General features: G+C 46.7%; 1 protein-coding gene across 1 annotated transcript in view; it reads left to right on the top strand.

Moving 5' to 3' along the window:
* Positions 1–23,895, top strand: part of LOC139260105 (speriolin-like protein) — a 94,097-nt gene that overhangs the window by 38,343 nt on the left and 31,859 nt on the right. The window lies entirely within an intron of this gene.

Genomic DNA, 23,895 nt, shown 5'->3' with positions numbered 1-23,895 from the left:
AGATGCATTTCTACTTGTTTAGCCTCATTGGAAACGGCTTCACATTGACTAGATAACTGCATCGGTCATTTATACCGAAAAATGAACCTTGTATTTGATGCATGTGTGACAAGTGGTGTCCCCCATAGATCTGTACGGGAGCCTCAGCTTTTCCCCACATGTATTAATAACTTGGATGAAGGAACAGAGAGGTGTATGTCCAAATTTGCAAATGACACTAAATTATGAGGCACAATAAGTTACAAAGAGACATACAGAGACAATGTGAGTGGGGAAAACTGTGGCAGATGGAGCTCGATGTGGGGAAGTGAGAGTTCACCCATTTTGGATCCAAGAAAAAAAAATTGGAATATTTTATGGTGAGAAACTAGGAAATGCGGAGGAGCAAAGAGATTTAGGTATCCCTGTATACAAATCATTAAAAGCTAGTGCATAGGTGCAAAATGTAATCCAAAAAGCTAATGGAATGTTGTTCTTTATCTCAACGGGGCTGGAATACAAAGGGGTGGAAGTTATGCTGCAGTTGGTCAGACCCTATCTGGAGCACTACATTCAGTTCTGGGCATTGCACCTCAGGAAGGATATATTGGCCCTGGAGCGTAGTTTCACCAGAATGAAACCAGGGCTTAAAGGGCAAAATTATGAGGAGAGAATAGTGGAACAGGCTCGAAGTGCTGAATGGCCTACTCCTGTTACTATAGGCAAAGGAGTGTCAGTGTTGGCCACTGCAAACATCCAAACAATTTGAATTCAGGGCTAATGGGGTAATGAGGTGCAACTCAAGAGCCCAGAACACACGGGAGAGGCAGAAAACCAGAGGTGGCCCTCCAGTCTTCACCCCAGAGAGGTGGAGGGGGCTCTGGAGATATCGCGAGTTGCAGAGTTGCTGACGGTGGGAGACGGAGAGAGGGGGAGACCTCAGCAACCTGGTGACAGAATTACATCTCATACAGCCACATGGCATACTACAGTCACTCACGGTAACTGATGTCAGCAGCCAGTGAAATGCCATCATGTGCATAATGGCAACGTTACCCATTCTTATTATAACACTTCTAATTCATCTCTTTATTCTTCCACAGGTCCATCAAGTACTTCCACTGCGCCCCCCCCCCCTCCCGCCCACACTGTCCAGCTGGAGGAGGAAGATGGAGGAAGATAACTCCCCAGAGGAACCTCCAGCCTCTGTGGGTGCAGTGTCAGCAGCCCAAAGCGCACCCAGCACCAGGGCTGATACACACACCTCGGTGGGTCCTGTGCGAGATAGAGTAGTGTTGTCACCTGTGAGCAAGAGCAGATGGCGTTGACAGGGACAACAGTGGAGATTCCTCACCAGAGGGCGCAGGACGCTCCAAGCTCTCCTGAGCTGCATGCAGATGCTGAGCCTCGGGGGCCATTGAGAAAGAGGGTGATCTTGGAGGGGCAGCAACAATTGCATGAAGCTCTGGCATCTTTGGCAATCACGATGTGTGCAGCGAATGGAGGAGTCCATCTCCAACATGAACACTACCGTGTTTCAGGTGATGGCGACGATGTACTGTTCCATGGAGCAGCAAATGCACCAGTCACATGAGCACATGCTTGCTGTGAACAACAGATGGCAGGCGCTCATAGACCTCATCTCTCGGAGGGATAAAAACGTAGACTGGGTATTCATCACCCCACAGCTGTGCAGCAGGGTGCTCTCCAGCTCCTTGCTAGCAGTGAAGCGACAAATTATGGTGAGAGGGGGCATGGAAGTGCTCTACTCAAAGCACTCCCATTTCTTCGGCCGTTGCCTCCCCCTCAGTCAGAAATCCAGATGCTTCCTCGGATCCTGATGGCCGAGTCTGTCCCTGCACAGTTGAAGGAGGAACAGACTTTGGTGGGGACAAAAGCCATAGGACGTCTGCCACGAGTGTCTAAGCATACGCAGCAGGGAAGTGAGCAGTCTGCCTCTACCTCTGCTGAAGCCACAGGATTGCACCTCATAGAAGCAATCAGAAAGGAAAAAAGACACAAAAGTAAATGTACACGTGTATGCACATGGATGTATGTAAATATGTTAATGTTAAGTTTCAGTTCTTTTGATGGTGCAAATCAATTTATTTCTTTGCACCACTTGTCCATTTTTGCCTGCTACCTTGGAAGTAACGTTGTCACTTGGAGTGAATGGTGAGATATTACTTTACCTCGAGCAATGGGGGGTTGGGTGACAGGAATGGCTTGGTCATTGTAGGGATGCATTATGGTGTTGCTGGGGACCTTAGTACAGCATGTGGCAGCCATGTGGCTGCATTGGAGCAGGTTAAGTAAATCTGGCAGTGATGTGGCCATCCGGGGCCGTCTGGGTGGCAGTGTGCACTGCCGCTGCTGCCATCTTGGGTTCTTCCTCGTCTTCTACCGGCGCCTCCTCTGAAAAGGCTGTGTGCTCTGCACCTTGCTCCTCCTGCAGCACCAATCCTTGCTGCTGCGCTGTTGTGCAGGGCGCAGCAGACGATGATGATTCTGGAGACCCTGGTTGGTGCATACTGAAGGGCTCCTCCAGATCTGTCGACATCTGAAGCACATCTTCATCATGCCGATTGCTTGCTCTATGACACATCTGGTGGAGATATGACTCTCATTATAACGCTCCTGGGCCTCATTGCTTGGCATCCTCAATGGTGTCATGAGCCACGCCTTCAATGGACAGCCTTTGTCTCTAAGGAACCAGCCGGTAAGTCTATTTGGAAGTGCGAAGAGCTGAGGGAGGGTGGACTGGCACAGCATGAGAGAGTCATGACAGCTGTCAGGGAATCTGATGCACACATGGAAAATCATCTTTTTATGGTTGCAGACGAGCTGCACATTGAGGGAGTGGGAGTTCTTGCAGTTCACAAACAGTCCTGGGTGATGTGGGGGTGCCTTGATGGCCACATGTGTGCAGCCAATAACGCCCTGCACCAGTGGAAAGCCAGCTAGAGACGCCAAGCCAAGCGCCGCTCGGTAACACTGGCCTCATCAATGGCAAAGTTTACATAATTGGCTGACTTGTGAAACGTGGCATCAGTCACCTGGGTGATGCATTTGTGGGTGGTCGACTGTGGGATCTGCTGCAGATCCCTGGAAGGAGCCTGAGGCGAAGAAGTTGAGGGCGGTGATGTCTTTGACAGTCACTGGTGAGGCGTGTCCACCAGGACCTCTGGGCAGCAGGTTTTGTTTTAGCAAGCTCCAAATGACTGCGATGAACTGGTGCGATAGCTTGAGTCTCCTGAAGTATGTCACGTCCAGGAAGCTCCTCCGCTGCCTGTATAACCTGTGTTGGGGGTATCGCCTCTGGCGCGGTGCACCCCTATGCTGAACTCCCCCACCCCCTGCCGCCCCCTCTCTTGTGGAGTATTATGTTGTTGAGAAGGCTGCTGCTGTTGCTGCTGGTGTTGTTAGTGCTGGGGCTCATCTTGATCTGAATCTGAGGACCAAGGTGAGACAGGATAAGTGACACCCATGCTGATCTAATAGATGGCAGGTTAAATGGAGATCAGAGGGCCAATCTCTCAATGTTGTGAAAGTGAGTAGCAATGTGGTGAGAGTGGCTTCTGAGGATTCAGAAATGACCTGCAAACTGCTGACACCTAAATCTATGGACAAAATGGAGTGAGCAAGAGCCTTTACATGAGGCAAGAAATGAGGTGTAATGTTGCAATATCGATGTGCTTTTTCCAGCTCTCAATGAATGGACTTGCCAATGGCCACTGAGCTTTGCCTCCCCTTCACCGGTGAGGTTCCCGAGCTGCGTGAAACCTGTGCTCCTGCAGTAAAAGTCAAAAGCTGATATTAAAAACCCTCTTAAGGGTCTCTCAACAAGCAGTTAATATCTTTAATGAGGACGCCCGCCTCTGCCAATCGGGTCCATGTCATAGAATCATAGAATCATAGTTTGGTTACAGCATGGAGGAGGCCATTCAGCCCACTGAGCCCGTGCCAGCTCTCTGCAAGAGCACTTCAGCTAGTCCCACTCCCCCGCCCTTTCCCCGTAGTCCTGCAAAATGTTTTCTTGCAGGTATTTATCCAATTCCATTTTGAAAACCACAATTGAGTCTGCCTCCACCACCCTTTCAGGCAGTGAATTCCAGATCCTAAACACTCACTACATAAAAACAATTTCCTCATGTCGCTTTGGTTCTTTTGCCTATCACCTTAAATCTGTGTCCACTGGTTCTCGCCCCTTCCACCAATGGGAACAGTTTCTCTGTATCTACTCTGTACAGATCCCTCATGATTTTGAACGAATCTCCTCTGAACCTTCGCTGCTCTAAGGAGAACAACCCCAGCTTCTCTAGTCTATCCATGTAACTGAAGTCCCTCATCACTGGAACCATTCTCGTAAATCTTTTCTGCACCCTCTTTAAGGTCTACAAATCCTTCCTAAAGTGTGGTGCCCAGAATAGGACACAATACTCCAGTTGAGGCCGAACCAGTGTTTTATACAGGTTCAACATAACTTCCTTGCTTTTGTACTCTAATCCTCTATTTATGAAGCCCAGGATTTCATAAGCTTTTTTAACCGCTTTCTCATCCTGCCCTGCCACCTTCAATGATTTGTGTACATATACCCCCAGGTCTCTCTGTTCATACATCCCTTTAGAATTGTACTCTTTAGATTATATTGCCTCTTTTCATTCTTCCTATCAAACTGTATCACTTCACACATTTCTGCGTTAAATTTCATCCGCCCATTCCACCAGCCTGTCCATATCCTCTTGAAGTCTGTCACTCTCCTCCTATACTTCCAAGTTTTGTGTCTGTCATGTATGTATGCTAGGGGTTACTAGCCACCAGGTGGCACCACTGTTGGAGGTCATTGGGCTGTACGCACGTGTGTGCGGCCCAGGTATAAAAGGTAAGCCATCATGTAATGTCATCACTTTGGGCCCTAATAAAACAGAGCCAGGTTTGTACCTTTGTTAGGTTACAGTATTCAGTCTATCGAGTTATTACATATAGAACATTTGGCTACGAGGTAACTTAAGAACCTTCCCATGCAAAAAATGAGCACAATTGGAATTCTGGAGAGATTCATGGAGGGAGAGGACTGGGCAGATTTTGTAGCTCGCCTGGACCAGTACTTCGTGGCCAACAAAATGGTGGAACCCACTGACGTAGTTAGGCGCAGGGCGGTCTTCCTCACGGTTTGCGCTCCAAAAATCTATGGACTCATAAAGAATCTTCTCTTGTTTGCAAGTCCAACGGACAAGGACTATGAGGAATTGTGTGCTCTTAACGTGACCATCTCAAACCAGAAGAAGGCATCATCATCTCATGATATCAATTCTACAAGCACGTTCGTTCTGAGGGCCAGGATGTGTCGGAATTCGTTGCCGACCTAAGACGTCTAGCTGGACCATGTAAGTTCGAAAACGCAATGGGAGATATGCTGCGGGACTGCTTTGTAATCGGCATCAACCATGAGATGATCCTGGGTAAGCTACTGGCAGTGGAGATGCTGGATTTGAGCAAGGCCATTACGATTGCCCAGGCATGCATGACGATGGACAAAAACTTAAAGCAGATATCATCGCAAAATCGAAACTCAGCAAGTACTGTAAACAAAATTGTATCGTCATTTGGCAGAGCTGCATATGGCGGGGCCTACTTGACTGCGTATGCAAAACCTGTGATTGCCTAAAGTCCGCCAACGGGAATGAATCCGATTTCACCGATTTGACATTGTGGGGGCAATCATCGGCCTCATCAGTGTTGGTTTAAACAGTATATTTGTAAAGGCTGTTCAAGCCTGGGGCATCTCCAGCGCATGTGTCCGCAACTGAGCAAGCGTGCTGCAACTCACCATGTGGAGGATGATGACCAGTATAGCATGAATTCAGATATGCAATCCAAGATACCAGAGGCGGAAGTGTATGGACTGTATTCATTCCTAAGAAAGAGTCAACCGATAATGATTAATGTGAAACTTAATGGTGTGCTGGTACCGATGGAATTGGACAAGGGTGCAAGTCAATCAATAATGAGCCAGAGGACATTCGACAAGCTGTGGGATACTAAGGCTGTGAGGCCTAAGCTGAGTCCAGTCAATGCCAAGTTGCGTATGTACACTAAAGAACTCATAATGTTGATTGGCAGTGCAGTAGTCAAGGTGTTGTATGATGGTGAGGTTCATGATTTACCATTATGGATTGTTCCAGGCAATGGTCCAACGCTGTTTGGCAGGAATTAGCTAGAAAAAAATCAAATGGAATTGGAACAATATCAAAGCATTGTCGTCGGAGGATGATACTCCATGTGCTCAAGTGCTGAGCAAGTTCCCCTCGCTGTTTGAACCAGGCATCAGCAATTTCATGGGAGCCAAGACTCAGATGCAAGACCCATCCATCATAAAGCTTGGGCAGTTCTGTATATGATAAGGGAGAAGGTCGAAATCGAACTGGACAGACTCCAGCATGAAGGGGTCATATCATCGGTCGAATTTAACGAATGGGCCAGCCCCATTGTTCCTGTGATGGCACTATCAGGATTTGTGGAGACTATAAGGTTATGATCAATCGAGTTTCGAAACAGGATCAATACCCGTTACCGAAGGCTGATGACCTGTTTGCAACGCTAGCCAGGGGAAAGTTGTTCACTAAACTGGATCTGATGTCAGCCTACATGACAAAGGAGCTGGTCGAGACGTCGAAGAAACTTACGTGCATCAACACTCATAAAGGACTGTTCATCTACAACAGGTGTCCTTTTTGAATTCGCTCGGTTGCAGCCATATTTCAGAGGAACATGGAGAGTCTACTGAAGTCCGTCCCCAGAACCGTCGTGTTCCAAGATGACATCCTGGTCACAAGTCATGACACTGCTGAACATCTGAACAACCTGGAAGAGGTTCTACATCGTCTGGACAAAGTAGGACTCAGACTGAAACGTTTGAAGTGTGTCTTCATGGCTCCAGAAGTCGAATTCCTGGGGAGGAAAATTGCTGCTGTTGGCATCAAGCCTATGGACTCGAAAACCAAGGCCATCAAAAATGCACCCAAGCCTCAGAATGTGACGGAGCTGCGTTCGTTCCTTGGTCTACTCAACTACTTCGGTAATTTCCTACCTAGATTGAGCACTTCATTCGAGCCACTGCACATGCTGCTAAGAAAAGGCAACAACTGGGTTTAGGGTGCATCTCAAGATCGAGCTTTTGAGAAAGCTACTAATCCGCTTTGCTCGAACAAGCTGCTGGTATATTATGATCCGTGTAAGTGTTTAGTATTGGCCTGTGATGCTTCATCATATGGAGTTGGTTGCGTGCTCCAACAAGCTAATGAGTTGGATAAACGACAACCTGTTGCTTATGCTTCTAAAAGTTTGTCAAAGGCAGAAAGAGCCTACAGCATGGTAGAAAAATAAGCATTAGTCTGTGTATATGGGGTTCAAAAGATGTATCAGTACCTGTTTGGTCTTCAGTTTCAACTGGAAACAGATCACAAGCCACTCATTTCATTGTTTTCAGAAAACAAAGGTATCAATACCAATGCATCATCCCGCATCCAGAGGTGGGCGCTGACATTATCTACCTATGATTATGTCATTCACCATAGACCTGGCACCGAGAATTGTGCCGATGCACTGAGCCGTCTGCCATTGCCCACACTGAAGGTGGAGACGCCACAACCTGCAGACCTACTGTTAGTTATGGATGCTTTTGAAAGTGAAGGAACCCCTGTCACGGCTCAACAAGTTAAGACCTGCACCAGCCAGGACCCGATATTATTGGTTGTGAAATGTTGTTCCTTAGTGGTGATTGGTCTACCATACCCAAGCAAATGGGTGATGAGACCAAACCTTACAACCGTCGCAAAGAAGAACTATCCATTCAGTCAGATTGTTTACTTTGGGGTAATTGTGTTGTTATGCCTAAAAAAGGCAGAGAAAAATTTGTACATGATCTACATAAGCACTCATCCAGGTATTGTCATGATGAAAGCCATTGCCAGGTCTCATGTATGGTGGCCTGGAATTAACTCTGATCAGGAATCATGTGTGCATCAGTGCAACACTTGCATGCAGCTTAGTAAAGTACCAGCGGAATCGTCACTGAGTCTTTGGTTGTGGCCATCTAAACCATGGTCCAGGATCCACATCGACTTTGCAGGTCCCTTCCTTGGAAAGATGTTTTTAGTTGTGGTGGATGCATATTCCAAGTGGATAGAGTGTATAATCATGTCATCCAGTACATCCAGCTACCATTGAGAGCCTTCGTGTCATGTTTGCCACTCATGGTCTGCCCGACATCGTTGTAAGTGACAACGGACCTTGCTTCACTAGTCTGGAGTTTCAAGACTTCATGAAACTCAATGGTATCAAACATGTGAGGTCAGCACCATTCAAACCCGCATCTAATGGTCAAGCAGAGCGTGCTGTCCAAACCATCAAGCAGAGTATGAAACGTGTAACTCAAGGTTCACTACACACTCGCTTGTCATGCATATTGCTTAGTTACAGAACAAGACCCCACACACTTACCAGGGTCCTCCCAATTGAACTATTGACAAAGAGAGGTCTCAAGACCAAGGACCAAGCTCTCTCTTGTCCACCCTGACTTGAACAATCATGTTGAATACAGACGTCAAAGTCAGCAGTGGTATCATGACTGCGCTGTTGTGTCACGCAACATTTCTGTTAACGATCCTGTGTATGTACTAAATTATGGTCAAGGTCCCAAGTAGATCGCCGGTATTGTTATGGCCAAGGAGGGTAACAGAGTATTTATTGTCAAGCTCAAGAATGGGCAGACATGCAGGAAACATGTTGATCAGATAAAGCTGCGGCACACGGATGAACCGGAACAGTGTGAGGAAGACACAATCAATGACCAACCAACCTACCCCCAGTCATCAGAGGACTCCGCTGTCATCAATGAATCTGGACTTTCAATCCCTGGCATGATCATTGCCACTCCCATCAGATCGGCTACCCAGCCCCCAGTCATAACAGACTCAGAAAGCTCGCCCAAGGCTGGAACTGAGACGACCAACTCGAGAGCGGAAAGCCCCAGACTGTCTCAATTTGTAAAAAGACTGTTACTAATATCTTAAAGGGGGATATTGTCATGTATGTATGCTTGGAGTTACTAGCCACCAGGTGACGCCACTGTCGGAGGTCATTGGGCTGTACGCACGTGTGTGCGGTCTAGGTATAAAAGACAAGCCATCATGTACTGTAATAACTTTGGGCCCTAATAAAGCAGAGCCAGGTTTGTACCTGTGTTAGTTTACAGTATTCAGTCTATCAAGTTATTACATACATAAGTGTCATCTGCAAATTTTGAAATTGTGCCCTGCACACCGAAGACCAAGTCATTAATCTGTATCAAGAAAAGCAGTGTTCCTAGTACCGACCCCTGGGGAACACCACTGTGTACCTTCCTCCAGTCTGAAAAACAAGCATTCACCACTACTCTCTGTTTCCTGTCACTTAGTGAATTTTGTATCGATGTTGTCACTGTCCCTTTTAATCCATGGGCTTCAACTTTGCTGGCAAGACTATCATGTGACACTTTATCAAATGTCTTTTGGAAGTCCATGTGCATCACAACAACCACATCAACCCTCTCTGTTACCTCATCAAAAAACTCAATCAAGTTTTTTTTAATCACGACTTGCCTTTAACAAATCTGTGTTGGCTTTCCTTAATTAATCCACACCTGTCCAAGTGACTATTAATTTTGTCCCTGATTATTGTTTCTAAAAGTTTCCCCACTACAGAGCATAAACTGACTGGCCTGTTTATCCTTGCACCCTGTTTTTGAACAAGGGTGTAACATTTGCAGTTCTCGAGTCCTCTGGCACCGCCCCCTATCTCAGGAGGATTGGAAGATTATGGCCAGTACCGTCGCAATTTCTACTTTAACTTCCTAGGATGCATCCCACCTGGTCCTGGTAACTTATCTACTTTAAGTACAGCCAGCCTTTCTAATAACTCCTGTTTATCAATTTTTAGCTCATCCAGTATCTCCACTGCCTCCTCTTTCACTATGACTTTGGAGCATCTTCTTCCTTGGTAACGACAGATGCAGAGTACTCATTTATTACCTCAGCCATGCTCTGTACCTCCATGCGTAGTTCTCCTTTTTGATCCTTAATCAGCTCCACCCCTCCTCTGTCTACCATTTACTATTTATATGACTATAGAAATGTCAGTTGTGGCTCAGTTGCTAGCACTCTAAGTCAGAAGGTTGTGAGTTCAAGTTCTACTCCAGGGACTTGAGCACAAAAATCTAGGGTGACACAATATGTACAGTACCGAGGGAGTGCTACACTGTCAGAGGTGCCGTCTTTCGGGTGAGATGTTAAACCGGGGCCCCGTCTGCCCTTTAGGTGGATATTAAAGATGCCATGGCACTATTTCGAAGAAGAGCAGTCAGAGTTATTCCCGGTATCCGGTGAATATTTAACCCTCAACCAATATCACTAAAGCAGATTATCTGGTCATTATCACATTGCTGTTTGTGGGAGCTTGATGTGTGCAAAATTGGCTTCCGAATTTCCTGCATTACAACAGTGACTACACTTGAAAAGGTACTTCATTAGCTGTAAAGCGCTATGATCATCTGATGGTTGCGAAAGGCTCTATATAAATGCAAGACTTTCTTTAGGCGACTTTTGAATTCCCTTTTATGTTAGCTGCCCGTCTTAATTTATTTTTCACTTCCCCTCTGAACTTTCTAAATGAAGCCTTGTATACTCAACCTGAGGTCTGTCATATATGCCCTTTGTCTGCTTCATCTTACTCTCTATCTCTTTCGTCATCAGGGAGCTCTGGCTTTGGATGCCCCACCTTTCCCCCTCGTGGGAATGGACCACGACTGTACCCAAACCATCTCCTCTTTAAAGGCAGCCCATTATTCGATTTCAGTTTTGTCTTCCGATCTTTGATTCCAATGTACCCAGGCCAGATCCATTCTCAACCCACTGAAACTGGTTTTCCTCCAATTAGGTATTTTTGCTCTAGATTGCTCCCTGTGATTTTCCATAGCTAATCTAAACCTTATGATACTGTGATCACTATTCCCTAAATGTTCTCCTACTGACACTTGCTCCACTTGACACACCTCATTCCCCAGAACCAGATCTAGCATTGCCTCCTTCCTTGTTGGGCCAGAAATGTACTGATCAAAAAAGTTCGCCTGAACACACTTCAGAAATTTTTCACCCTTTCTGCCATTTACACTATTTACTATCCCAGTCTATATTAGGATAGTTGAAGTCCTCCATTATCACTACTCTATAGTTCTTGCATCTCTATAATTTCCCTGCAAATTTGCACTTCTATATCCTTCCCACTAGTTGGTGGCTTATAGAATACACCCGGTAGTATAATGGCATGTCTATTGTTTCTTAACTCTAGCCATATAGATTCTGTTCTTGACCTTCCAGGGCATCCTCTCTCTCCAGCACTGTAATATTCCCCTTAATCAATACTGCCACACCACCTCCTATCTTTCCTTCCCTATCTTTCCTGAACACCTTATATCCAGGAATATTTAGAACCCAATCCTGCCCTTTTTTGAGCCAGGACTCCGTTATCACCACAACATCATATCCCCATGTGGCTATTTACGCCTGCAGCTCACCAACCTTATTTACCACACTTTGTGCATTTACACACATGCACTGTAAATCTATTTTAGATCTTATATTCTGTTAGCCTGACCCCATCAAATACTGTACTATTTCATACTCTAGTGCTATCTGTCTTTCCCAAACGTTTGAGCACTTTGTTTCTCCTTTTTAATGCTACATCCTGGTGCCCATCCCTCTGCCAAATTGGTTTAAATCCTCCCCAACAGCACCAGCAAACATCCCTGTGAGGATATTGGTCCTGGCTTTGTTGAGGTGCAGCTCATCTAGCCTGTATGGATCCACCTTCCCTAGAATTGGCCCCAATGCCTCAGGATTCTAAAACCCTTCCTCCTACACCATCTCTCTAGCCATTCGTTCATCTGCTCGATCCTCTTATTTCTATACTCACTAGCTTGAGGCACCGAAAGTCATCTGGAGATTACTACCTTTGAGGTCCTGCTTTTTAATTTTTTTCCTGGATCTCTAAAACCTGCCTGTAGGACCTCATCCCTCTTTCTATCTATACGTACCATGACCTCTGGCTGTTCACCCTCCCACCCCGCTCAAAATGTTCTGCAGCCGCTCAGTGACATCCTTGACCCTGGCACCAGGGAGACAACATACCATCCTGAAATCACATTTGTGGCCACAGAAACGCCTGTCTGCTCCCCTAATCACCTCCTCCCCCTCTTGTACAGCTGAGCCACCCTGGTGCCATGGTCTTGGCTCTGGCTGTACTCCCCAGAGGAACCATCACCCTCACCAGTATTATTGGTTGGAGAGTGAGATGCATTCCATGGACTCCTGCACTACTCCTGCACTTCCTCCTCATGGCACGCCTTCAAAGCTGCCCGAGTTAAATAATAATAATAACTTTTATTTATATAGCGCCTTTAATGTTGTAAAATGTAAAAATGTGCGAGCTGCAGGATGATGTCGGGTTCCCGACATGCTCGCAATTTCTGGGATTTTTACTGCAGACCTGCCCCCAAATCTGCACACTTGGCAATGTGAAAATTCTGGCCGAGACGTGCAGAACAGAACTACTGATCGGTTAAAGATGTTGAGAGAATGAGGATTTTAAAATACTGAGAGGAATGAATAATGCAGATGCAGGGGTTATTTAGTTTAAGTTTAAGAGCTAATTGGAGGTCGTTAATATAAAATTAGCAAGCCTGAAACAAGCCTTGAGATTATGTGGAATAGATTCATAGCTAGAGTGTCTATAATAAGCAGATAGTGTAATTAGAAATTGAGACTGCCATTTAACTAATAATACTACATGCTGTCAGCAGGATATGATTTAAGTTCAAACAGGAACAATAAAAAAATGTTTCCCATACCAGCATTGTTTTTATCTGCTTTGTGACTGGTTGAGATTATCACTATGAGGAATGTTGAGGGGATTCCTCAATATCGAAGGTTGGCAGGTAAAACATTAAATGAGCAATGGGAGGCCTTCAAAGAGGAGATTCAAAGTGCACAGAGGTATCTTAAATGGAGTGCACCTAAACAGAGAGTAAAAGTTGGGTATTTGGGGAGAGTGGGAGTTCGCAGTAGAGACGGAAGAAGGTGCTGCTTTTTGTCTCCAATACTTGTAGTGGTTCTTGTTACAGGTAAATGTTTAATTTAATTTATCTATAATAAACGAGATCCAGTAATTAGATAAAAGCTAAACTATAAGCTAAGTTAATTAAATATATAAACTTTACTTAATTAAATAAATAAACAAGGTGGATAGGGATGGCAGTGCAGCTGGTGTGCCGGAACTGCAACTACAATCCCGGACAACCACTTCTGCATTAAGTCTCTGCATCTCGAGGAACTTCAGAGTTGTTGAGCTGGAGTCCGAGGCGCAGACATTGTGGGGCATCAGGGAGTGGCAGTGTTACCTGGACAGCAGGAGGCAGTCCCGCCCCTTATGTTAGGTCTGGTTAGTGGTCAGGGATAGGAGTGTGTGACTGCAACTCAGGCAGATAAGAGGACCTCAAGTGCTGTCTTGGAGGAGCCTCAGCCTTTTCCCTTATCCAATCTTGCTGCCACTGTGGATAAGGGCAAAGTCTGCAGGGTGGATGAGCAGTCGCTCAAAATCGAAGAAGACTTGCTTCCTCTCTAAAAGTGAGTTCTTGGGTGACTGTACAGTCCAATACGGGAATTACAATCTCTGTTACAGGTCAGACAGACAGTCGTTGAAGGAAAGGGTGGGTGGGGAGTTTGGTTTGCCGCATGCTCCTTCCGCTGCCTGTGCTTGTTTTCTGCATGCTCTCGGCGACGAGACTCGAGGTGCTCAGCGCCCTCCCAGATGCTCTTAGGGCGGTCTTTGGCCAGGGATTCACAGGTGTCAGTGGGGATGTTGCACTTTATCAAACTAAACTATAGAGCCAGTGGGAACCTGTTCAACCTTCATCGCCTCTAGGCTAGATCCAAGGCCGCCCCATCCTCTGTCATCGAACTACAATACGCGGACGACGCTTGCATCTGCGCACATTCAGTGGATGAGCAGGCTGACCATAGCACCATGGTGCAGAAATCCATTCAAGAGGGGGGAATGAAAGGGAATGCAGTCGTCAGAGGGATAGACACTGTTCTCTGCAGCCACAACTGGGAGTTCCGAAGGTGTTGCCTGCCCAGTGCCAGGGTTAAAGAGATTTCCTCGCAGCTGGAGACGAACTTGGAGCGGGAAGGGAGGATCCAGCTGTCGTGGTCCAGGTTGAAACCAATGACATAGATAGAATCAGGAATGAGGTTCTGCTGAGGGAGTTTGAGGAGCTAGGGTTGAAATTAAAGCACAGAACCTCAAAGGTAATAATCTCTGGATTGTTACCTGAGCCATGTGCAAATTGTTATAGGGATAAGCAGATTAGAAAGTTAAATGCGTAGCTCAAAGAGTGGTGTTGGAGGCAGGGGGTTTGCTTCATGGGGCACTGGCACCAGTACTGGGGAAAGAGGGAGCTGTTCTGTTGGGGCAGGCTCCACTTGAACAGGGCTAGAACCAGTGACCTGGCGAATCGAATAACTAGGGCAGTAGACAGAGCTTTAAACTAATAAAGGGGTGGGGGATGGAGGATTCAGAAAAGAATAAATTTAAAAGCAGCAAGAGAAATGTCAAAGCTCCAGAGCAGAGCAGAGTTTTGGGTAAAAATAAGCAGAGTGGGTCAGGAAGGGACAGAGAGAGTAACAAAGGTAATAGGGCATCAGTGACTAAGGTGACATCAGGGAAAAAATAGAAAAAAGTCCAAGCTAAAGACACTATATCTGAATGCGAGAAGCATTCACGACAAGCTAAATTAATAGTGCAGATAGAAATAAATGGGTTTGATCTATTAGCCATTACGGAGACATGGTTGCAAAGTGACCAAGGTTGGGAACTAAATATTCCAGGATACTTAAGATAGGCAGAATGGAAAAAGAGGGCGGGGTGGGAAGTCCTGAGAATAAAGAATGGGATAAAGTCAGAAAAGAGAAATAATCTTAGCTCAGAAAAAAAATGTAGAATCACTTTGGGTGGAGGAAGAAACAACAAGTGCCTTAAATCTGATTAGTGATGAATGGTTGTTTTTCAGACTGAAGGGAAGTATATAGTGGTGTCCCCTAGGGATCGGTATTGGGACCACTGCTCTTTTTGATATATATTAATGACCTGGACTTGGGTATAGAGGGCATAATTTCAAAGTTTGCAGATGACATGAAACTCAGAAATGCAGTAAACAGTGAGGAGGATAGTAACAGACTTCAGGAGGACATAGACATATTGGTAAAATGGGTGGACACATGGCAAATGAAAGTTAATGCAGAGAAGTGTGGAGTGATTCATTTTGGTAGGAAGAATCAGGAGAGGCAATATCAACTCAATGGTACAAATTTAACATAAATCTTTTAGACTAATTGAGAAGGATGTTAAAATGGCCCAAGGGATCTTTGGCTTTCTAAGTAGAGGCATAGAATACAAAAACAAGGACTTTATGCTGAACTGTTATAAATCATAGGTTAGGCCCCAGCTGGAGTATTGTGTCCAATTCTGGGCACCATACTTTAGGAAGGATGTGAAGGCCTTGGAGAGGGTGCAGAGGAGATTTACGAGAATGGTACCAGGGATGAGGGACTTCAGTTATGTGCAGAGACTGGAGAAACTGGGATTTTTCTTCTTAGAGCAGAAAAGGTTAAGGGTATCATGTATGTAACCTTCATGTAACTAACCTTCATGTAACAACACTGCATACACCTATATACACCAAAGAAATGCACACCTTGACCACTGGGGGTAAACTTGTGGGAGACACGCCTAGCCTGGTCTTTCAGGTATAAAAGGGGAAGCTCCACCCACCTTCATCACTTCTTGGTCCTGTGAATAAAGGTCAGGTCACAGAGTGACTTTGTCTGCAGAATGTGCCTCGTGTGAATTTATAGTAGTGTGTAAGGACGGCAACGGGAAACGGGAATCAACGACTCACGAGAATGGCCACCGGTAGCACAGAGGAACGGTACTGTGTTGGTGAGGACTGAGACGATTTCGTTGAGAGGCTCCAGCAGAGCTTTGTCACGAAGGACTGGCTGGGAGAGGCAGCGGCTGACAAGCGAAGGGTGCATCTACTGACCAGCTGTGGACCTAAGACGTACGCGCTGATCAAAGACCTCGCACCCGAGAAGCCGGCGGACAAAACCTTCGAGGAGCTCAGCAAACTGATCGGTGAGCACCTCAAACCAGCGAGCAGTATACACATGGCCCGACACCGATTCTATACACACCGACGTCGGGAAGGACAGAGCATACTGGACTTCGTTGCGGACCTTCGGCTCTTGGCCAGCCTCTGTAAGTTCACAGATGCCTGCAGGGGGGAGATGTTACGGGTTTTCTTCATTGAGGGCATTTGGCATGCCGGAATTTTCAGAAAGCTAATTGAGACAAAGGACTTGACCTTGGAAGCAGCGGCATTGATGGCTCAGACCTTCATGGCGGGGGAGGAGGAAACCAGGATAATATAGGCGCGCAACTCTGCTCCCAATGTGACGATGGAGCAGGGAGTTAACATTGTAAACGCGACTCAGAACACCGCAGGCAGGCAAGGGCAATTCGACACCACCCAGGCAGCAACAGACTCTAGGGTGGGTCATCAACAGAGACAATGGCAGGTTGAATGGACATTTACACCATCACAAGAGACAATACGTCCCGGGATGGGGCCATTGACACCCACTAACAGCGTGCTCAAGAGTAATCAAAGAGACAATCAGAGAGGAATGCCTGGTAACAGCCCTTTTGTTCACAACAATCTCAGCTCATGCTGGAGGTGCGGGGGCAGACATGCTGCAAAAATCTGCAGGTTCCAACAATTCATCTGTAGAAATTGTAACTTAAGTGGACATTTGGCCAGAATGTGCAGGAAGCCCGCAGCAAGGCTAATTTATGAGGCAGATGAACCACAAAAGGGGTCTGCAAGGCAGGGTGATGCTTGGGACACAGCAATGGACGCTGAAGTTCAGCAGGTTCAGGTGGCAAACATCCACAGCTCATATACAAAAACGCCACCTATGATGATGAAAGTCCTATTAAACGGTATCCCCCCCGGTACGCATGGAGCTGGACACAGGGGCCAGCCAGTCACTTATGAGTGTCCAACAATTCGAGAAACTATGGCGACTCAGAGCTAGCAGACCCAAACTAGAACGCATTGACACGCAATTACGGACGTACACCAAAGAGATCATAGGCAGTGCAATGTTGGTGGTCACACATAATGGATCAGAGAACCAGCTGCCACTCTAGATTGTCCTGAGAAATGGTCCCACACTTTTGGGGAGGAGCTGGCTAGCCGAGATGAACTGGGAATGGGGGGATGTGCACACCATTTCATCTGTGGAGCAAAGTTCATGCTCACAGGTCCTACAGAAATTTGAGTCACTATTTCAACCTGGTGTCGGGACTTTCAAAGGCACCAAAGTTGTGATACGCATCATCCCGGACGCCAGACCAGTGCACCATAAAGCCAGAGCTGTGCCGTATGTGATGCGGGAGAATATTGAGAATGAGTTGGACAGGTTGCTAAGAGAGGGTATAATTTCGCCCGTTGAATTCAGCGACTGGGCAAGCTCCATCGTCCCTGTCCTAAAAACGGATGGCTCGGTCAGGATCTGTGGCGACTACAAGGCCACTATCAACTGAGTGTCACTACAAGACCAATACCCGCTTCCGAGAGCGGAGGACCTTTTTGCCACGCTGGCAGGCGGCAAGCTGTTCACCAAGTTGGACCTCACTTCAGCCTACATGACCCAGGAACTGGCCGATGAATCCAAGCTACTGACCACCATCACCACGCACAAGGGGCTGTTTGTCTACAACAGGTGTCTGTTTGGCATTCGTTCAGCAGCTGCTATCTTTCAAAGGAACATGGAAAGCCTGCTCAAATCCATCCCTGGAACAATCGTATTTCAGGACGACATCCTTATCACGGGTTGAGACACCGAGGAACACCTCCACAACCTGGAGGAGGTGTTACGCCGACTGGACCGGGTAGGCCTGTGACTAAAGAAGTCCAAGTGTGTGTTTTTGGCCCCAGAGGTCGAGTTTTTGGGCAGGAGGGTTGCCGCAGAAGGATCCGGCCTACCGAATCCAAAACAGAGGCGATTCATCGTGCACCCAGGCCCGGCAACACATTGGAGTTGTGTTCATTTCTGGGACTCTTGAACTATTTCGGGAACTTTCTGCCAAACTTAAGCACATTGTTGGAGCCGCTACACGTGCTCCTGCATAAAGGTTGCGATTGGTTTTGGAGGGACTGTCAGGAACGGGCTTTCAATCGGGCGCGGAACCTACTTTGTTCTAATAAGCTGTTGACCCTGTACAACCCCTGTAAGAAATTGGTTTTGACATGTGATGCATCATCCTATGGGGTTGGGTGCATGTTGCAGCAGAGTAATGATGAGGGCCAACTCCAACCTGTGGCTTATGCCTCCAGGTCGCTCTCCCAAGCAGAAAGGGGGTATGGGATGGTTGAAAAGGAAGCACTCGCATGTGTCTACGGGGTGAAAAAGATGCACCAGTACCTTTTTGGCAGAAGGTTCGAGTTAGAAACGGACCACAAGCCGTTAACATCCCTGTTGTCTGACAGCAAAGCTGTCAATGCCAATGCGTCAGCTCGCATACAGCGATGGGCTCTCACGCTGGCTGCGTATGACTACACCATACGGCACCGGCCAGGCACCGACAATTGCGCTGACGCGCTCAGCAGACTTCCACTGGCCACTACTGAGGGGCAGCGGAGCAAAGCGCTGAGATGGTCATGGCTGTCGATGCTTTTGACAGCGCAGGTTCCCCCATCACAGCCCGCCAGATCAAAATCTGGACCAAGAGAGATCCCCTCCTATCCTTGATTAAGAAATGTGTCCTGACTGGAGATTGGGCACCCGCACACGGAGCATGCCCTGAGGAGGTCAGACCGTTTCACAGACGGATGGATGAACTCCCCATCCAAGCTGACTGCCTACTATGGGGCAGCCGGGTAGTCATGCCCCAGAAGGGAAGGGAAGCATTCATCAGGGAACTTCACAGCGAGCACCCAGGCATCGTGCTAATGAAGGCCATTGCCCAGTCACATGTATGGTGGCCGGGAATTGACTCAGACCTGGAACACTGTGTTCGCAGGTGCACGACGTGTGCCCAGCTGGGCAATGCCCCCAGGGATGCCCCACTCAGCCCGTGGCCCTGGCCCACCAAGCCATGGTCACGTATTCACGTCGACTACGCGGGCCCGTTCATGGGAAAAATATTCCTCATTGTTGTTGATGCGTACTCAAAATGGATCGAGTGTATCATATTGAATTCATGCACGACATCCACCACAGTGGAGAGTCTGCGTGCGGTCTTTGCAGCCCATGGCTTGCCGGACATCCTTGTTAGCGACACAGCCCGTGTTTCACTAGCTATGAATTCCGGGAGTTCATGTCGGATAATGGCATCAAACATGTCAGGGCAGCACCGTTCAAGCCGGCCTCAAATGGCCAGGCGGAACGTGCGGTCTAAATCATAAAACAAGGCATGCTCCGGATTCAAGGACCCTCCCTTCAATTCAGCCTATCGCCCCTCCTGCTGGCCTACAGATCCCGACTGCATTCGCTCACAGGAGTCCCGCCAGCGGAACTACTCATGAAACGTACACTAAAAACTCAGCTGTCCCTCATTCATCCAGTCCTGTCAGACATTGGTGAGGGCAAGCGCCAGTCCCAAAATGAGTGCCATGACCGTAACTCAAAGGGGCGATGTATAGAAATCGATGACCCTGTATTTGTTCTTAATCACGGTTTGGGGCCCAAGTCGCTTGAGGGTAGTGTAATTGGTAAAGAGGGGAATAGGGTCATAGTGGTCAGACTTAACAATGGACAGATATGCCGCAAGCATCTGGACCAAGTAAAAAAAAGGTTCAGCATGGACACTGAGGAACCTGAGGAAGATCATGAGATGGTATTCACACCACCGCCAGTGAATGAGCAACAAGAACTTTCAGCAGCATGCACAGTCCCTGCGGCCAGCCCGGAAGAGCCGGAATCACCACAAAGGACAAAGACGCATGCCAAGGCTCAACAATCAGAGCCCCAACTGCGGCGCTCCACAAGAGAGCGTCGACCGCCCGAAAGACTTAATCTTTGACCCCACAAGACGTAGGGGGGGGGGGGGGTGGAGGTGATGTCATGTATGTAACCTTCATGTAATTGTAACCTTCATGTAACAACACTGCATACTTTATACACCTAAGAAATGCACATCTTGACCACAGTGGGTGAACTTGTGGGAGACACTCCTAGCCTGGTCTTTAGGTATAAAAGGGGAAGCTCCATCCACCTTCATCACTTCTTGGGCCTGCGAATAAAAGTCAGGTCACAGAGTGACTTTGTCTGCAGAATGTGCCTCGTGTGAATTTATAGTAGTGTGTAAGGACACAACAAAGTGGATATTTAATACAGGTGTTCAGAATCATGAAGGGTTCTGATAGAGTTAATAAGGAGAAAATGGAATTGGTTAAATACTTGAAGAGGAAAATTTGCAATGCTGTAGGGAAAGGGGAGTGGGACTAATTAGAGAACTCTTTCAAAGAGATAGCACAAACACTAAATGGCCTCCTGTACTGTACAATTCTATGATTCTATGAATATTAAATGGTCAATAAAATCTCATATAGCTACGGTTTTGGTCACTTCGTATCAGTCCGCATTTGGGAGTTTGCTTATTTGCAGTGGATGTGTTTTGTGCTTGTCATAAATGAGGTACGTTAATGCTGGAAAATGGAAAATTTTCACCCCCCTCACCCCCCCTGTCAACATTAAGTTTTCCTAAATCAGGCACAGCACACTTTAAGTGAAGGGCATAGCTCACTCTGTACAGACCAGATGTCGCACAGGTCAGCTGCAGCGCATAGCTCACTCTGTACAGACCAGGTGTAACACACTTTGTGAAGGGTATAGCTCACTCTGTACAGACCAGATGTCACACAGGTCAGCTGCAGGGCATAGCTCACTCTGTACAGACCAGGTGTGACACACGTTAGGTGAAGGGTATAGCTCACTCTGTACAGACCAGGTGTAACACACGTTAGGTGAAGGGTATAGCTTACTCTGCTCAGATCATGTGTAACACACGTTAGGTGAAGGGTATAGCTTACTCTGCTCAGATCATGTGTAACACACGTTAGGTGAAGGGTATAGCTTACTCTGCTCAGATCATGTGTAACACACGTTAGGTGAAGGGTATAGCTTACTCTGCTCAGATCATGTGTAACACACGTTAGGTGAAGGGTATAGCTCACTCTGTACAGACCAGGTGTAGCACAGGTCAGCTGCAGGGCATAACTCACTATGTACAGACCAGATGTGACACACTTTAAGTGAAGGGTATAGCTTACTCTGCTCAGATCATGTGTAACACACGTTAGGTGAAGGGTATAGTTCACTCTGTACAGACCAGGTGTAACACAGGTTAGGTGAAGGGTATAGCTTACTCTGCTCAGATCATGTGTAACACACGTTAGGTGAAGGGTATAGCTTACTCTGCTCAGATCATGTGTAACACACGTTAGGTGAAGGGTATAGCTCACTCTGTACAGACCAGGTGTAGCACAGGTCAGCTGCAGGGCATAGCTCACTCTGTACAGACCAGGTGTGACACACTTTAAGTGAAGGGTATAGCTTACTCTGCTCAGATCATGTGTAACACACGTTAGGTGAAGGGTATAGCTTACTCTGCTCAGATCATGTGTAACACACGTTAGGTGAAGGGTGTAGCTCACTCTGTACAGACCAGATGTAACACACTTTAAGTGAAGGGTATGGCTTACTCTGCTCAGATCAGGTGTAACACACGTTAGGTGAAGGGTATAGCTCACTCTGTACAGACCAGGTGTGACACACTTTAAGTGAAGGGTATGGCTTACTCTGCTCAGATCAGGTGTAACACACTTTAAGTGAAGGGCATAGCTCACTCTGTACAGACCAGGTGTAACACACGTTAGGTGAAGGGTAGCTCACTCTATACAGACCAGGTGTAGCACAGGTCAGCTGCAGGGCATAGCTCACTCTGCTCACACCCCTCAATCATTCTCAGGTCATGCATAACACAACATAGATGCAGAATTTAGACCAACATAGTGCCAAAGCAAGGTTAAATGCAGAATAAATCTTGCTATTTTGCTTGGTCAGATAAAGTATGATTTATCTACACAGTAAAGTTCTTTCTAATGTTATCTGTAGATGACAGCGAGAGTCTCATTGGTTGTATGTTGTGGTGATGTTGATGGTGGTTGGAGGATGGGAGAGGAGGTGGGAGACTCATTGGAAATGGACCAAAACATCCCATTTATTGGGCAAGTCCCTTGATTATTCACAGTGTCCCCAGCACGTGGCCACCTGCTTATGTCCAGCCTGTGAAGAACCTTGGTTAGGGACATCTAGATAGGAATAGTGCAATCAAGCAGACGCAACATGGATTCATGAAGGGGAAATCATGTTTAACTAATTTACTGGAATTCTTTGAGGATATAACAAGCATGGTGGATAGAGGTGTACCGATGGATGTGGTGTATTTGGATTTCCAAAAGGCATTCGATAAGGTGCCACACAAAAAGTTACTGCAGAAGATAAAGTACGCGGAGTCAGAGGAAATGTATTAGCATGGATAGAGAATTGGCTGGCTAACAGAAAGCAGAGAGTTGGGATAAATGGGTCCTTTTCGGGTTGGAAATCGGTGGTTAGTGGTGTGCCACAGGGATTGGGACCACAACTGTTTACAATATACATAGATGACCTGGAAGAGGGGACAGAGTGTAGTGTAACAAAATTTGCAGATGACACAAAGATTAATGGGAAAGCGGGTTATGTAGAGGACACAGAGAGGCTGCAAAGAGATTTAGATAGGTTAAGCGAATGGGCAAAGGTTTGGCAGATGGAATACAATGTCGGAAAATGTGAGGTCATCCACCTTGGAAAAAAAAACAGTAAAAGGGAATATTATTTGAATGGGGAGAAATTACAACATGCTGTGGTGCAGAGGGACCTGGGGGTCCTTGTGCATGAATCCCAAAAAGTTAGTTTGCAGGTGCAGCAGGTAATCAGGAAGGCGAACAGAATGTTGGCCTTCATTGCGAGAGAGATGGAGTACAAAAGCAGGGAGGTCCTGCTGCAACTGTATAGGGTATTGGTGAGGCCGCACCTGGAGTACTGCGTGCAGTTTTGGTCACCTTACTTAAGGAAGGATATACTAGCTTTGGAGGGGATACAGAGACGATTCACTAGGCTGATTCCGGAGATGAGGGGGTTACCTTATGATGATAGATTGAGTAGACTGGGTCTTTACTCATTGGAGTTCAGAAGGATGAGGGGTGAGCTAATAGAAACATTTAAAATAATGAAAGGGATAGACAAGATAGAGGCAGAGAGGTTGTTTCCACTGGTCGTGGAGACTAGAACTAGGGGGCACAGCCTCAAAATACGGGGGAGCCAATTTAAAACCGAGTTGAGAAGGAATTTCTTCTCCCAGAGGGTTGTGAATCTGTGGAATTCTCTGCCCAAGGAAGCAGTTGAGGTTAGCTCATTGAATGTATTCAAATCACAGATAGATAGATTTTTAACCAATAAGGGAATTAAGAGTTATGGGGAGCGGGCGGGTAAGTGGAGCTGAGTCCACGGCCAGATCAGCCATGATCTTGTTGAATGGCGAAGCAGGCTCAAGGGGCTAGATAGCCTACTCCTGTTCCTAATTCTTATGTTCTTATGTTCTTGTGTAGGGTTGGTTTATTGAAGAGATAATGTGCTAACTTACTGGGCCCAAGCCTTG

Source organism: Pristiophorus japonicus, chromosome 3, assembly GCF_044704955.1.
Source record: "Pristiophorus japonicus isolate sPriJap1 chromosome 3, sPriJap1.hap1, whole genome shotgun sequence".
NCBI lineage: Eukaryota > Metazoa > Chordata > Chondrichthyes > Pristiophoridae > Pristiophorus > Pristiophorus japonicus.
This window is presented reverse-complemented; position numbering and strand designations above follow the sequence as displayed.